The sequence below is a fragment of the Sceloporus undulatus genome, chromosome 6, assembly GCF_019175285.1.
Source record: "Sceloporus undulatus isolate JIND9_A2432 ecotype Alabama chromosome 6, SceUnd_v1.1, whole genome shotgun sequence".
Taxonomy (NCBI): domain Eukaryota; kingdom Metazoa; phylum Chordata; class Lepidosauria; order Squamata; family Phrynosomatidae; genus Sceloporus; species Sceloporus undulatus.
This window is the reverse complement of record NC_056527.1, coordinates 62267701-62284521: the sequence shown is the minus strand read 5'-3', so window position 1 is coordinate 62284521 and position 16821 is coordinate 62267701. Positions and strand designations below refer to the sequence as shown.

At 40.2% G+C, this 16821-nt stretch overlaps 1 long non-coding RNA gene across 1 annotated transcript; it reads left to right on the top strand.

Moving 5' to 3' along the window:
- Positions 1–12256: 12256 nt before the first annotated feature.
- Positions 12257–16304, top strand: LOC121932706. The gene is made up of 3 exons (XR_006104406.1): positions 12257–12964; positions 13672–13725; positions 16196–16304. It is a non-coding gene; the product is annotated as an uncharacterized LOC121932706 (long non-coding RNA).
- The last annotated feature ends 517 nt before the right edge of the window (positions 16305–16821 follow it).

Below are 16821 nucleotides of genomic sequence, written 5' to 3'. Positions count from 1 at the left end.
CTATTATGTTGTAGCAATATCTTGGATGCAGGATCTTGACAATCATTTTGTTCAGTTGTTGGTTCATGCTATGCCCAGTTGTGGATGTTAAAGTAGAGCGACAGACAGGAGGAAGGGCTATTTTGTACATTGGGCCAGCAGCTTGCAACACTGAGATTTTTTTTTAAAAAAAACTGAAAAGTAATTATTTTAGTTACTTCTGGAAAATGGGAAAGTAAAGAGGTAGCCTTTAACAAACAAACAAACAAGCTTCATTTATATACCGCTTCACACCACCTAAGCAGTGTCTAAGTGGTTTACAACTGTAAGCTAATTTGCCCCCAACAATCTGGGTACTCATTTTAGCGACCTTGGAAGGATGTAAGCTTGAGTCAAGCTTGAGCACTTTTGCTGATCTTGAACTCGCAACCTTGTGGTTTTGAGTGAGTGGCTGCATTACAGGCATTTAACCACTGCACCACCAGGGCAATTACAGCGAGCCTGCCCCATATGCGGGCTTACTATAGGTGGCTTTCAGCTTATGCTGAAGCTGCTTGCCAAAAGGGAGAATGGCGTGTGTGTCTGTGGCACACATGCATGGCCGTGTTGCCAGCATGAACCTCATTATATCCAATGGGGCTCAAGCATACGCACTTTTTGCCTTACATGTGTGTGTGTCCCCGGAACAGATTGCCCACATAAGGCAAGGACCCAATGTACAATGGCAGCTAATGTCTTTTGGAAAGACTAGGAACTGTAATTCTACTTCTTTACTTTTAAAAAGCAACAGCCTATACCACAGCCAAGTACTTGATGAGCAAAGTCCATCCCAGAAAAGTTTGGACTATAACTCCTAGAATCTCTCCAGCATGTGGCCATACTAACCAGGCAGGAGTTCTTAACCCCCCCCCCCCGAAGTCTACCCCACCCTAAACCTCACACATTTCCAGGTTCAGGACCCAAGCAAATATTTTGCATGTCTTCCTTTACCACCAGTGTGATCATCATGTAGTTGCTAACTTAGCAAGTCTGCCAAATTGCCCTGCAAAGGGGAACACTTTCAAACAATGGTTTCTTCTTGTCATAATTCTTCATTGCTTCCAGTTATTCCCTTGCCTTTCCTACAGTTCAGATAGATTAAAATTTGGAAAGGCGGTAGAGATGAGATCACTGTTGGGTGTAAAAGTGACAGGAAAACTGGCTACACCACTCGATGCACTGTGAACACTTTTTCCCCTGCATGAACCAGATGTGAGGTTATTTCCTTCTCTATAACAGCCCAGAGACATCAGCACCCTGGAGACTCTGGCTGTTGTGGTAAAGCTTCAAGAGCGCAGATAAGACCGTGAGACATGGAGCCATCAAAATCTGAATGTCTCACACTGGCTTCACGTTCCTGCCTTTTAAAATTAACAACTATTTACATTAATCAAGAATAAGTTTAGAAAGAGGTATTTAAATGGTGACAAATCCCTGCCACATGTTTGAGAAACTTTTGAGATCAAATGCTTACTGCATGTCACCCCACTATAAGAGACATTCCTATTATCATTTGTGAGGCCCCAAACTGTCTGATCACCAGAGATTTTATGTATTCATAGAATCATTTGAGTTAAGAGGTCTTATAGACTCCCTTCTTCTTCCTGCTTGGTACATGAAATCCAGAATTATAATAACCCCAATAGATGGTTGTCCAATCTGTCTGAAGATCTCCACTGAGGGAGGGTACATCATCATATCATGTCACTGGTTCTGTTTTCAGAATGGCTCTAACCATCCAGAAAAGTCTTGTAATGTTCAACTGAAAGTTACCCTATTACTAAAATGGGGACTAGGAAACCTTGTACCCCACCAATGTTTTATGGGTGTCATTCTTACAATCCCCATTTATTGATTACAGAAACTTGGACTAATAGGGCTTATAGTCCAAAACATCTGGAAGGCATCAGATGCCCTGACTGCATCTTATCCTGCTTCTGGGGTAGTGGATAGGATGACTAGACATCCTCCTTTTCCACCACCTGTCCTACATTTCAGCCTTCTGTCCAGGAGGAGTTCCAAAAAGTTCTCCATTTTGGGCAAGACTAAGAAGCATGAATTTACATTTTTATGAGTGGTTTTAGCTTTTTTTGTAATGTCCTACATGTTTCTTGAATATCTTACATTTTCCTTGAGTGTCCTAGGTTTTGTAGTGCCTTGTCCTCTTCTGCTCACCATGGTACCTTCTTGATGACAATTCTTTAAAGGTTATATTTTTCCCTGCCTGGTTCTTACAATAGATTTAGGGGGGATTTTGGGAATATTTGGAGGACTGCTGTATCTATAAGTAAGCAAGATTATCAACTTTTATACCAGGGTGGGGAGCCCAGTACTCTCCAGATGTTTTAGACTACATGATCCCATGATCCCTTATGGTTGGTCATGTTGGCTGTCACTAGTTTTAGTTTGAAAAATCTGGAAAGCAATGAATCTTTAGATTAATTTCATTGCTCTGGACCCAGTCTTCCAAAAGGTTCTGTAGGGTGACAAGTGCGGAACTGGTTTTCTTTCCTGTGTGAACCACTAGAGATTAGGACATGCATACACTAAAGATTTAAATGGTTTGATAACATTCCTTTCCCTCAAGAATCTTAGGAACGTTAGCTCTGTGAAGTAGGGCTTAGGATCTCTAATACACAGGGTTGTTGAGTGCTGGCACTGGGCCCAAGGAATGATGCATGATCAGACCCCTCACACTAAATTTAGCAACACACATTTTAGCCACTCTCTGATCTGTTTAGATACCCAAATTTATTTGGTAACTCTGGACAGCCCAGTCCTCTACGGACCTGGAAAGTTAATAATAAAAAAACCCCCAAAACGAATCAATACTTTCTCTTTTCATCTGCAAATCAAACCCTGGTCTCCAGTTGTAGTCCAACACTCAAACCACTATAGCACTCTGGGGTCAATTTGAATTGAATTCTTTAACCCTAAAACATGTGAAGTAAAAATGGGGGAACTGCCTTGATGTATGAATGCAGAGTGCATTTCCATACTTCTTAACTTCATCAGATAAAAAGTATGGTTTCTAGAGAGATCGATACCACCTAAATTACGAGAAAAGCTAAAAGGCCCATATTCAGAGCTATGTGTGTGAAGATTTAGCTATTGATACATTCCCACAGACTATAGATATAGTTTACTAACGGCCTGTTAGTATCTGATTTTTTTTTAACAAAGTTGGACAACATTACTTGATTGAAGAGAAGCACAAGGAGAATTCAGCAAAACTAATTAGAGATAAGAGAGATAAGATGTCAAAAAAAGAAGACCACCAAAGAACAGGGCTCCCAAAGGAATCTGGACAGGAGCCAACAGGTAACAAAAGTGCAGCTGATTGTCACAACTTAATTCCCTTTACTTGAACAAATCCTGTTGACACCTGTGGGAGTTTTGGCACAGTTAAGATAGCGTCTTTGGCCCTCTGATCTGGATGCTCTTACCATGCTTATTTGCAAAGAAAATAGCATTTGCACTTGGAGAGAAAAAGTAAATGGCAGTAGAAAAAACATGGCTGGTAGCTGTGTATTAATGAGTAGCTCATGTATAACAGAAGCTGTTCCCATTAAACTAGTTGTTGTTGTTTAATAATTTGTAGCACCTATAGCAACCCTATGAATGAACCCTCCAAAACACCTTGTTATTAACAGCCCTGCTCAGTACTTTTAAACACAGGACTATAGATTCTTTGGTTGTATCAATCTTCCTGAGTTGTGCAGTCTTATTGGTGCCTAGGGAATGTCAGATGCTTCCTTTTGAAGATTGGGTGCCCTGACCTTGGCATCCCCACTACTGAAATCTTGAGTATCAGAATAAGGGGAAAGAAAGCATGCCAGACTATGGGCCCAAAGAATCCACAACTCTACCAGTTCTTGGCCATGATCTCCAAACCAACTGCGTATCTGCACCAGCTCTGGAACTACTATTGATGGATCTCTTTCCCTCGTTTCAGTTGGAGGGGATTCATAAACTAACAACGGGAGAGGGAAACTTTAACACCACTCCTTCACTTCTTTCCGGCTGGCATGAGCACAGCAGAGCTTGGGGTTTGTAAAAGGATCCCATTTGGATTATTCATGGAGTTCTCTGGAAGCTGGAAAGTGTATTGGTCAAAAGTGGCTTAATTTGAAGTTTACTGAAGAAGGGATGAGGCTCTGGGAACTGTCAGCTAGAAATGTGAAGGCAGTATAGTTAATGTATAGATGGTATTTTTTTTATTTCAAAAATCTGCAGAGTAAGCAGCCACAAGGCTCATCAAGTCTTCTCTTCCTTCTGCATAATGGTGAGGAAAGGGTGGCTTCCCAAATCCATTTTTGAGGCTGCCAGGGCCCTACTGTATGCCCCCAACAAAATGATGATTTCTCCACCACCACCACCACTATTTCAGGCCTAGGAAGGGCCATAGTTTAAAAGGAGGTTAACTAGTAGCAGTTTTCAGGAGAACTTTTTAAAAAGCCTCCCCTGGTCTCCAAAATGTGTCAAAATTTGAGGGACAAGTTGAGCCATTAAAAAAAAACAACAAGGTTGAGAATAGTCCACCAAGGTCCACTGGGGGGGCAATTTAGCCCTCCCTCCAGCTCTGTCATTTGTCCACCTTATTCTACACCTTGACACAGGAACACATGATTTTATGGATCCAGATACTAGTGTCTCTCTTGCTGGAAGTGTGCAGTATACAAATAAGGCTGGCATTACTCACCAACATTTCACAGATGAAAACCAGGATGCATGAGGCCATCCAATATCAGAATGTGGTCAAGACGGCACAACTTGAGGAAGAACACACACACTGGGGAGAGTCTGCAGCAGTTTGCTTTTGTCTATGCCTACAAGGAAAGGCAAGATTCTGCCCCTTCCCCTCTCCTCTCCTTGCTATTAATCTGAGTGGAAAATACATTTCCACTTTGACAATGTCACCTCCATTTTCTTCCACTGTGTGACCCCTTCCTGAGTACATGAATCTTCAAGGTTGTTTTAAAGAAGGTATGGACAACTTCCTTTCAACTGCCACAACTGAATAAGAGGTTGTACACTGCTACAGTGCTGCTAAATTTGCCAATGAACTGGCCAATTCCAGTGGCAAAAATGTTGTAATTTCTTTAAAAAAAAACATGTTAGGAAGATTCAGCATGTTTTAATGAAGCATCATATTTCTATATGATTTTGCTATAAAACAAGGCACTTGCTTGCCACATGATTTGTTTTCAAAGATAATAAAAATAAAATGGGGACTGTTTACCACTGTAACACTGCCATTATTCAACAGCATTGTGGCAAATACAGCAGAGCACAAAATTAGTGAACGGTATATGTAGCTCATATACATCTCATGTTGCCCATTCCTTTTGTAAGGATTTGCAACAAGATAATAAGTTGGGTCCAGCCCACTTTGTTTACACTGAAATCCATAGGACTTAAACCATGACCAAATTTGCACATTGGATTTAACAGGACTTAAGAGAATGAGCATGGCATAGTAGATTGAGCATTAGACTATGGCGCGTTACAGACCGCCATAAGGGACGTCCTTAGGACGTCCTAGGTTTAAAAAGGGGCGTCACTTTTTGACGGCCCCAAGCCTAATACGTCCTGAGGACGTACAAGATGGCGGTGCCCCATCTACATGGGGCTACCATGATGGCATCACGAACGTGCCGCCTCCAAATGAGGCGGTGCGGACGTGACGCTGTCGCGCCATGTGAGAGCGCTTAGTGCGCCTTTCGTCGGCGGAGGAAGGAGCTCCGAAACGGAGCTCCTTCCTGGTCTTGCGTCACTGGGTGCAGCCTTTAGATGGCTGTGCAAGAGAGAATGGGGCCAAGCGGCCCCTTTCTTCTCCTCCTCACACCGCCGGGTGTCCTTGGGCTTGAAGCCCCAGGACACCCCTTTCCAGGCCTTGGGGAAGTGACCTTTTTCCGCTTCCCACGGCCTGGAAAGCGGCGGATCGGGGCTCAGCGGCTGCCGCTCTGGCCACTGAGGCCCCGATCCAGTGGGTAAAGGGGCAGGTACAGGCCACCACTTTTCGCGGTCTGTAACGCGCCTATGACTCTGGAGACCAGGGTTTGATTTCCCATTTGGGCACTTTCACTCACTCAGCCCTAGAAAATTTCATGATAGGTTTACTTTAGGGTCTCCATAAATTGGAAATGACTTGAAGGCACACAACAACAATTATAAACTAATTGGTCAAGATCCATCCCAGTGAAGTTTTATGCTTTGAACTATAAGTGTGGCCACCTGTCCTAATTTACAAAGTATACTTCTGTCTTGGAACAAATATCAGAGAATAGTCCTCTGTTTACCAATGTCAGCTTTGAAGAGCTGCCCCATACATGTCCAATTTGAAGCTAAGGAGACCAGGGTATTGAAGTTTCCCATCAACAGTTAGCTCATGTAGCTTCAGTAGGCTCAGAGGTTATCTGGTCACAGTGTTTTCCACAGTGAAGAATTCTTTATTGCATTTTTATTTAAATTATAGTGATTATTTCTACATCTGCATTTATGCAGATACATTAGTACAGACAAACCATATATATATATATATATATATATATATATGTCAACTTTTTTCCTTTGAAAATACATTTGTTGTTGTTGTTGTTGTTGTATAAGTGGCTACATTACTGAACATTGTATCACTACAAAAATGTTAAAGAATCTCATCATCATTATCACCACACACTCTGTATGTGTTGTTGATGACTGTCCTTGAGTCAACCTCAATCCATGGTGACTTTATGGATAAAACATCTCCTAGTTCCACTATCCTCCACTTCTCTGCTTAGGTTTTGTAGTTTTAGTCCTGTGGCCTCCTTGATTGAGTCTAGTCATCTGGTGTGCAGTCTTCCTCTTTTTCTACTGCCCTCTACCTTTCCTAGCATCATTGTCTTTGCTAATGAGTCATGTCTTCTCATGATGTGGCCAAAGTACGAAAGCCTCAATCTGGTCATCTTGGCTTCCAGGGAGCATTCACATGATGGTACTCTGCTTAGAGAATCCTCTCCGTTGAAAATTACTTGTCTTTCCTTTTTATGCCCGGTGAACAAAAATAACCAAACACATTTTTATTCTTCCAGGTTTTGAAATTTTCACTTTTAAGGTGCTTAAGATACTTATTTCCTATAATTCCTTTGTCAGGAGGGTTTATTTATTTATTTATTTATTTTACTGGAAGCTTTTCTTGAAGCATAGCTGAAGAACAGTATATACATTCCCCAAGAACAGTGAGCAAACAAACATAGAGGGCTACCAATAAATTATGGAGTAACTATGATGCTCAATCAGAGTAGGGTTTCTTTCTTTTTACATGTGGAAATATTTTTAGAACTATATTTACTTTTGTTTATGTGAAAAGAGATTCATTCCACAACAAGGAGTGAGTTACATGAAAATGCTACATGGATAACCCACTGTAGTGTCTTGGAAGATAGAATCTCCCTTATCCAAAATGCTTGGGACTAGAAGTATTTGCAGATGCATACATAATGAAATATCTTGGAAATGGAACCCAAGTATAAACACAAAATTCATTTATGTATCACATAGATCTTATATACACCGGCTGAATATCATTTTATATAATATTTTAAATATTTTTGTGCATGAAACAAAGGCCTGTTACAGACTGCCAAAATAAAGCTGCTTTAGGTCTCTTTGGAGGTATGCTGTTTAAATGATGCATGGGTCCTAAGAATCCAGAAGCTGCACCAAAGCTGCCCTCCAGTGCTTAGGAATGGAGTGTGGCTTTAGCATGACCTCCGGACTCTTAGGACCCATGCATCATTTAAATAGCATACCTCCAAAGAGACCCGAAGCAGCTTTATTTTGGCAGTCTGTAACAGGCCAAAGTTTGTACATTGAACAATCAGAAAGCAAAAGTGTCACTAGCTCAGCTACTCATAAAACTATTTTGTTGGCTTTTGGAATATTTCAGATTTAGGAATTCCAAATAAGGGAGACTCAAATGTACTTTCTGTGTGAAGATGTCATGATGGCCAGATATTTATAAAAACACCACACAATTGATGAAAAATCTTCTTTTTTTTTTTAGAGTTTTTACTTTATGTTGACAGATCTAGTGTGAAGGACTGAAATGGATGAACCGAAGAGATATGGCATTAAGGTATAGTTTAGGATTTCTTCAGCTTTTAAGATGCAGCACAACTTTTGTAGTTGATCTTTCTTCTCTCACATGCATATGTGACAACAAAATTTAGAACTGCATTACACTAGAAGTGGGCAACAATTTAATAATAATATAGATGTGGCAATCTTAGAGGACAACAGAAATCAAGATAAAGAGAGGGAAACAATTATGAAATATTGAGGCCTACATACTGAGATTCATAGTCTCTGGGAAAAGAAAACCACTGTGGTTCAAGTAGCAATAGTGCTCAGGGAGCAATTCCATGTCGGCTGACAAAACATCTTAAGGCAATCATTGATGACCCAAAACTCTTGCCAGTGACAGCTCTTAAAGTGCCACTGTCGTTGATCGTGAAATAATATTATTTCCTTTTGAGAAATCAATGATAATGAAGATGTTGTGTAAAAATGACATAACATTTACAGTAGGCAAATGAAAAACTAAAAATACAAACTAATTTCAGCTTGCCACCTTTAAGTAGCTGCTCTGCCACTTATCTTCTCTGTAAGCTGAGTATTCATTTAAAGTCCAGCCAGTAAGGTCTGGTAGTGTGCACTGATTATTAACGTTGGAGTCATATTAAGCTTAAAAATGTGCATTCTGTTTATCAGTCATCTCACTGCAAAGCTGCAAGCCATAGTGCATTTTGGGGTAAGACATCCAAAGCTGAGAACTCAGACCTTGGAAATGTTATATTTCTACAATTCCCTCTCAGCTGGTTGGGGTTTTCTGGAAGGTATAATTGGCAAAAGTAACAATCCCATTTTGGAAAGGAGGTTTCTGGACCTCCTGGATGCAGAAGTGACATAAGCAGTGCCATGTGAAATCTCACAATGCAAAAGAAGCTGAGATGCATTGCCAGTAATCTAGTGGGTAGAATTATAATTGACTTTTGCCTTCTATCAGGTTAGCCGGAAAGAGATTTGGGTTTTGCAGGGGGACAGGACAAAATGACCAAGTGTTTGCAGATGTCCATTGTGTATTGAAGGAAACTCTCTTTTTTTAGCTGCACAATTAGCTCTGACCCAGAAATTGTCCTTTTTGTTGACATTTGCAGGTTATACATATAAGTATTAATATTCAGTGAAATAGTCTATACAATTTGTATATGTTTGCTGTTGTGATTTGCCACCCTGCCACAACAATGCAACCTGGCAAAACATTAAGCCATATAAAGTATTAATATTCAGTGAAATAGTCTCTACAGTTTGTATGTGTTTGTATCGAGTTTGTATGTGCAACCTGGCAAAACATCAAGCCATGTGACATCTATTTTTTAGTTTTTCTTTTCCCCAGTCCACCCTGCCAGCATAAATATAGTAGGTAAGGAGATAGCTAGAAGAGGGAATGTTGTATTTTAAAAGTCACTGGAGACAGCAAAGTTATGCTCACTCTCTTTAATACTAACAATCCAAATGCTTATAACTCTTATCAGACAGTCTCAGCAATGTCTGCATCCCTTCACTAATTTCAACAAACTGTCCTCCAGAGTGGGAAGATTAGCTTGTGTGTATGTTTATTCTCTGTGGAATTATAGCCATGTTCCTGTCAAGTGAGCAAGATACGGAAATAAAATCTTGTTTGTATGCCTTCTTTCCTTTGCTCTTGGAAAGGAAAAGAACAGTCAGTAATTTAAAGTGTAACTGTACAAAGTCCTCTTTCCATTTTTAAGGATGTTTGTGAGCTTTGGGATGGTGGAGTCTTTCTTTCTGCTGATGATCTGTAAGCAGGAGGTCCTTCAGATAAAGGTCCATGTAAATCAGCAGTGGACAACTTCCAGTACTCCAAGGGCTTAGGATGTTATTTCATTTTATTTTTTTTGTTCCGAGGCTGTTTCATACTACACAAATATAGCACCATGATTTCATTTTAACTGCCATGACTGCCTCTTATGGAATTCTGGGGTTTGTAGTTTGTTGAAGCACTGGAACTCTCTGGCTGAGAATTCGCAATGCCCCTTCCTACACTGCAAAACAAAGGATTCCTTAGGATGTTGTCATGGCAGTTAAGGTGGAATTATAATGCTATGTATATTGTAGCATGAAACACACACACACACACACACACACACACACACACACACACACAATGATTTTGTAATCCATGTAAATTAGCAGTGGACAATGTTTTTGTCCACTAGGCAAAAGCGTTGCTTTTGGGCTATACTAGGCACAGAAACACTTTTTTAAAAACTAAGAAGTGACTGGAATCCCCCTCCCAGCTTTTGCTTTGGGGGCAATATTTGAATGGCTGTTCCACATTCTGCCACAAAATCAACACTCTATAGGCTTCCAAGAGCAGGTCTTTTTCCATGAGTTTTTTCCCATGTGAGGATCAATGGGAAGAAGGCCAGCAAGCCAGAAAAACTGCCTGATCTCATGGCTTTCATTTTGCCTACCTTTGGTACAATTGGAAATGTTCCACTCTGTAAGAAAATAGTTATATGAAAAGTTGTGTGTAGCCATCCATGTGAATGGCTTGCTCCAATCTGGGTCTAGAGAAATTGTCCCCAGTAAATCTCTTACTTTCAATCCATTTAGCAAGCATTGCCCATGCACTTGTGCACTTATTTTCAGAGCTGTATGGACTAGGAATCAGCAATACATTGTTCAATTGATTGCTTTTTTTTTTTTTGGTCTGCATTGAAATTTGTAATATTTTTGTACTCATTTTCAAAATATATGCACTTGTATACATTTTTCAAATACATTATGTACATACATTTTTCAAATTGACACATGTTTGCAAGTGTATAAACACTTTTGCATGCACATCCTGAGATATATAAATGTTTGCATGCACTGTTTCAAATGTACACTTTTTTGGGTGCATTGTTTTACTTGGAACAGTATTGGAAACCTTGGAAAAGTACAGATTTCAGTGTCTAGTTGTGCTCCAGTTCATGTTTAAATTTGGAAATTGCCAATCTGAAAAACCACCTGGACATTTTTTTCACACATATAATAAGAACTGCTAATCTGATTTAAAACAAGGGGGAAAAAGAACCTTGAGAGTATGCGAAAGCACATGCATGGTTATCCAACTTTTCCTTATATTTCAGTTTTTTAAAACATTATAAAAGAAACTGGGAAGCAATTCAGCAAGGGCCCATACTTACATTACAGTACCTAAATATTCTTATGTGGCCAGATTTTTCCGAATGCTATCGAATTGTGCATCCAGGAAAGGTTTGCTGATTTTGGGTCGCCAGAAAAATCAGCAGTTGCAGAACACATTACAAACCATCCTGGGCACAAAATGCTGTTTGAAAACACTGACATTCTGGACCATGCCAACAACTATCAGGTCAGAATGCACAGGGAAACCATTGAAATCCACAAACACTTGGACAACTTCAACAGGAAAGAGGAAACCCTCAAAGTAAATAACGTTTGGCTACCAGTCCTGAAGGACAACAAAATCAGGACTCAGAAAATGCAAATGAGAAACCACTCAGGGTCAGAGGCTTTCCCAGCAAACAATGATCATCAGTTATCAGACCCTTATCCTCTTTTGCATATCCTCCTACCCTGAGGAGGCCATTAACAACAGAACAGCACAGAGATTAACATGGGAATCACTCCTCACCTAGGGTCACACAGTATATATATACCCACTCTCTTCCAGGTTAGCATTCTCTGAGGATGCCAGCCACAGATGCTGGTGAAACGTCAGGAATAAATTCTTCTAGAACATGGCCACATAGCCTGAAAAACTCACAAAAAACTATGTCCTTGAAAGAGTCAAGGGGTTCCAAGGCAGTTTATCACCAGGTGTGATTTTGAAGTGTATCTATTTCTTTTACATTCCCAGTCATCAGATATATTTGTCAGGATGTCTGCTTATGAATTGCCAAAAAAAGAGGACATAGATTTATTTAAAATTTCCATACACTTAAGTATATGAGTGTGTGTACTTTTAAGAAATACTGATGAGGAGTTAAATAGAAATATTGTGTCTCACTGTAATGGGGAAGAGTGTGGACAGGTATCCTATGTGCCTATTCAGCTGTTCTCCAGGTGGTATCACTGGATGGGCCACCTCACACCCTTCTTTTCCTTCACATTCTTCTTTATCTCTAATGTGGATTTAGATTGGACAGCCCTTCAAACAGAGGCCACTGTCAAGCATAAGGAAGGACACCATGACCATCTCAAAGAAGATCCTTCTCCGATGGTGCTGTTCAGGAAGCATGCATTATCCCTAGGCTGAATTCCAAATCTTGGAGCTTGGTGCACCATGTGGCTGCTACTCTGATGTGGCCTTTTTAAGCACAGGAGAGGCTTCTCCTGGAAGGCAGTGTGAGAATCACAGAGATATGAAGGGCAGGAACTATTTTCATTGTTTGTAGATTCACATATAAAAGGGAGCAGGAGAGTGTGGAAATCTAGCATGGCTCAATACATTAATGTTTCTCTTGTCAGTTTAGTGACATCAGAACTCTGGTGCCGCAAGTCTGAGTTGAGAAGATGGCCACAGGCAGCAGCTGTGGAAGAGTTGCAGCTGCTCTTCACGGCCCATTGGCAAGGTTTACGCCTGGAAAGGAATCGCTACAAATGTTTACAAGTCAAAATTGCTCTGGTGAGAAAAGCTGTCGAAAGTCCCATCATTATTAACAAGCACTTTCTTTTTCTTTTACTTTGTTTTATCACCGATGGAAAAGAAGCTTGTAGCCAGCATGGTGCATGGGAGGGATCTGTCAGAATGATGTCATAGTGAAAGGGAGCAGAACCTGATTGTGCGGTTGTGCACACTGGAAATCTCACTGCAACAGCCCACATCAGCGCCTTTATCAATTAGGTAACGTCTGACCCAGACGACTGGAAGTTCATTTATTTTTCTCTTGACGGTGTTGATATGTTACCAAACAATCTTTAAAGGGCTATAAGGTCTTTCATGTTTTCTCAGGCCCCTAATTTCCTACACTGAATGATAACAAAGAGACGGAAAATTGGATCTAGACTCATTGAAATTTTGGTGAAGTGCTACTCCCATCATGCTTCGTCCCCACTAGCCAGAATGACTAAGGGAGTTGACCTGCCTTTGAAAATGGCATGCTGACAGATTTTGTCTTGCAACATTTCATCTAGGTTGGCCACTTACACATCATCCCCCCCCAAATGGAAAGAGAAAGAAGACAAAGGGTGTTCCCCAGGTGCTGACTGGATAGGCAGCTCCAAAGCCCATGATCTCCTTTTTTATGGGTACAGTATTATCTTTAAATGAATGTGGACAAGACAAACCTTCCAAGAGAGCAATGTCCTTCCAAGGGCCCCCGCCTTCCTGTCTTCCTGTCAGTAGGCAAAGACTTTCATTTTAATAGGCTTTTAGCACGAAAGGCCTTTAAAGAAAGGGCTTTTAAGAGGTCCCCTCCAATGTCCTGTTCTTATACTGCATTTTATTATTTTTAATTTTATTTCACAATTGTTTTAATATTGAAAACAGCTTACTTCTAGTTAAATGCTGATCCTTTTTATGTTTTGAGCTATGTTGTACCCACATTCTAGCTGCAGCAGGGGAACCCTAAAGAGCGAGCCAGTGGACTGGGACTTTCAACCAAGGTAAAACCTTTTTTCTTCTCAAATTTGAAAAATATACACAGAAATCATTTGGGGGGTGAGATGGAGGAATTAGTTCATTTGGAATATGCATCTGGTTAAAGATATTACCATATGAACTACTACAAAATTTCACCAGCGTTGTCTGTGTTGATGTTGATGATTTTGCTTTAATAACTTATTGTCACTTTCAGTATAATATAGAAGAATTAAAGTATACCACAGAGAAGATAATACATGGTGTGGTTCCTAGCCTTTAGTCCTCCAAATGTTTTGGACTTCAATTTTCAGAACTATTGACTCTTGGCCAAGCTGGCTAGGGCTTCAGGGAGTTGAAATCTAAACACCTAGACATCCAAAAGTTGTGAACCACTTCCAGTCTATGTGTAACAAAGGCATGTGACAGTAGACAGGTCTAACCTCATCATAAATGGAAACAGCTCATTCACCAGCTTATTCTATTACAGCCAATAAATAAATATTTGTTCAGGAACTACCAAATTAGTATATGGATCAGGTCCGAAACTTACTAGGATCTTCAGACTGTGCCCCTTTAATACACCAAGTTTGGTGATTTTATGGTTAAGCAGGTGGATTTGTGTAGTATGACAGATCAAATGATAGTACAGTTATATAGGCATAAAGTACTTTTTGGGGATATTGTGCAAAGATATAGAGTACCTCCTTTCGCAATGTCCCTTTATTCAGGCTGTGCAATGACATGTGGTCAACTCTTTCTCCAGCCACAACTCCAGCTACTCAGATACTGATGGATCACAGAAATGTCAGTGTTGCCCAGCTGCCTCTGTGCAGCTGAGAAAATGGACAGCCTTCACCCTCCAGATCTACAATGAGCCTATGCTGGCAGAATTTATCTTCTGTCAGCAGCAGAATAGGATTTCAGCACTTGTCTAGAATTGCAATATGTGTGTGTGTGTGTGTGTGTGTGTGAGAGAGAGAGAGAGAAATCAAATGAACACAGCAGAATGCTATGCAACAGAATAGAGTATGGGGAAAGTACCAGCTCTGGCAAGCTAAGGGAACAAACAAACAGGTCAAAATAAAACTGCTTCAGGTCTCTTTGGAGGTATGCTCTTTAAATGACACACATCTTAAGAGGCCAGAAGTTGTGGCAAAACTGCACTCCAGTCTTTAGGACTGGAGCGTGACTTGGGCATAGTTTCCAACCTCTTAGGATGTATGCATCATTTAAAGAGCATACTTCCAAAGAGACCCGAAGCAGCTTTATTTTGGGCTGTCTGTTCAGGTCCTTTGTAGTGACCATATATGACTTTGCAGGCCAAATGAGCTGAGCTATGGCTTCTGAGCTCTTCCTAGGCTTGGGGTTAAAACAAATCTAGAATTTTAAAGTTGGAACATATTGAGACATGTGACTGTTTGGCTTACTGTATTCATACCAAAATCCTGACTGGTAGACCTTGAGTCCCATTCAACGGCACTCATTTTAGGATGACCAGTTACCTGATATAACTGAGTTTTGTTTTTTATCTTGGACTCCTTGAGTTCCTCAGCTGGTGCCTCTAGATCTCTTACTATACAACATGAGGCAAACAGCAACCTCTTAAGGCACTGTAGCTATAATACTGGAGTAAAACATTATATCAGGTTGTTAGGCCAAGCTGTTCTCTGATAATGTATGTTTTCAGTTAATTAAGAGAGGCCTTACAGATTTTCAGATAGTACAAATAAAGCACATGACAGAAATAGCAAAATGAGCAGGCACAAATAGTAGAAAACACAGTTGACACAAATGGCATTCTAAGGCCTGATCTTCCTGACAAAGCATTTTTTAAAATCATGCAGCACTTGGAACTTTTTTTTTTAAAGCAGTGAGTTAAATATTAATTCATATATTTTTCAAACTAACCTGTTATGCACTAGGAGTAATGCACTAGCAAATAATTAATAATGTTATTTAAAAAAAAATTCATTGCTTTTCCCACAAAATATACCTAGAGCCAAAATTCATTAAAATTGCCTCCTAACATTTTAGAGGTAACAAGTAAGTGTTAGTTGTGTCATTAGAGTGGAAAAATAACAATCATATCAGTCATCATATTCTTTCACAGATGCAATGCTTTTGCCCAATGTAATGTAATGTACCATCATTACTTATAGTACATGACTTCCAAGCTCTGAAATCAGGACTTTATGTGGTTGAATGGTTATAAAACAGTGAAGGCAGGGAGAGGTATCTGGTCCACTAAGACTTCAGCTGCCAGAACACACGTGATGTGTTCATTTCAGCTGGAGGCCCATTTTTTATCCCTTAAAAACAGATCAGGTCTGTAAAGCCCCTTTAAGTCCTTGGTATGTTAAACTGATACTGAATGAAGCTCAGCTGTTGTAGCACCAGAGAAGACAAATACTGCTGCTGAAAGAAAATGGCCTGTATTGCTTGTCCAACATTGAAGTCCTCTTTGCCCACTACTTTTACTTGCTCTGTTAACAGAGTCAAACATTGTGATTCCTCAAAAGGAGCACCGCAGATGTGGCCACCATGTTGTGAAGGCTGTGAGCATCGTAACCCACTGAGTCAATGAAAAGAGTGAGAAAAGGCAAGTGAGTGAGAGTTCATGGAACTGCTGAGTGGAGGAAATGCAGCTGAGACCAAAATTGATTTAGGGGCTTTTCTTAAGTAAAAAAATTCATCACTAAAGAGCTTTCTTCCAAGAGCCTTTTGAGAAACTCTTTGTTTATATATTGCCATTTGCTTGACCCAGACTGCCAATACTTACGGTAATAGGTTTAAAGGGGGGGGGGAATTGTTATCCATTGCATGACAAACTTGTGGGCAATAAAGCCTTTACACTACCACTGGTGACAAACTGTGGAAACTTTTCATCCTATAGAAAAATGGGGACAAAATCCTTTGACCAGTTAAGGCAAAGAATTTGACCCAGGTTATGGTATCAAAGATACAGGACAATGAAACCTTTCATGGTCTATTTAGCCAGGTGTTTTGGAACTGGGATGTTCTGAAATCAGACAGTATATAATATGATAAAATGAGATAAATGGATGTGTTGTGGGATAAATGACAAGGAAGAAGTCAGGTGCATTTGGCAACAATCCAAG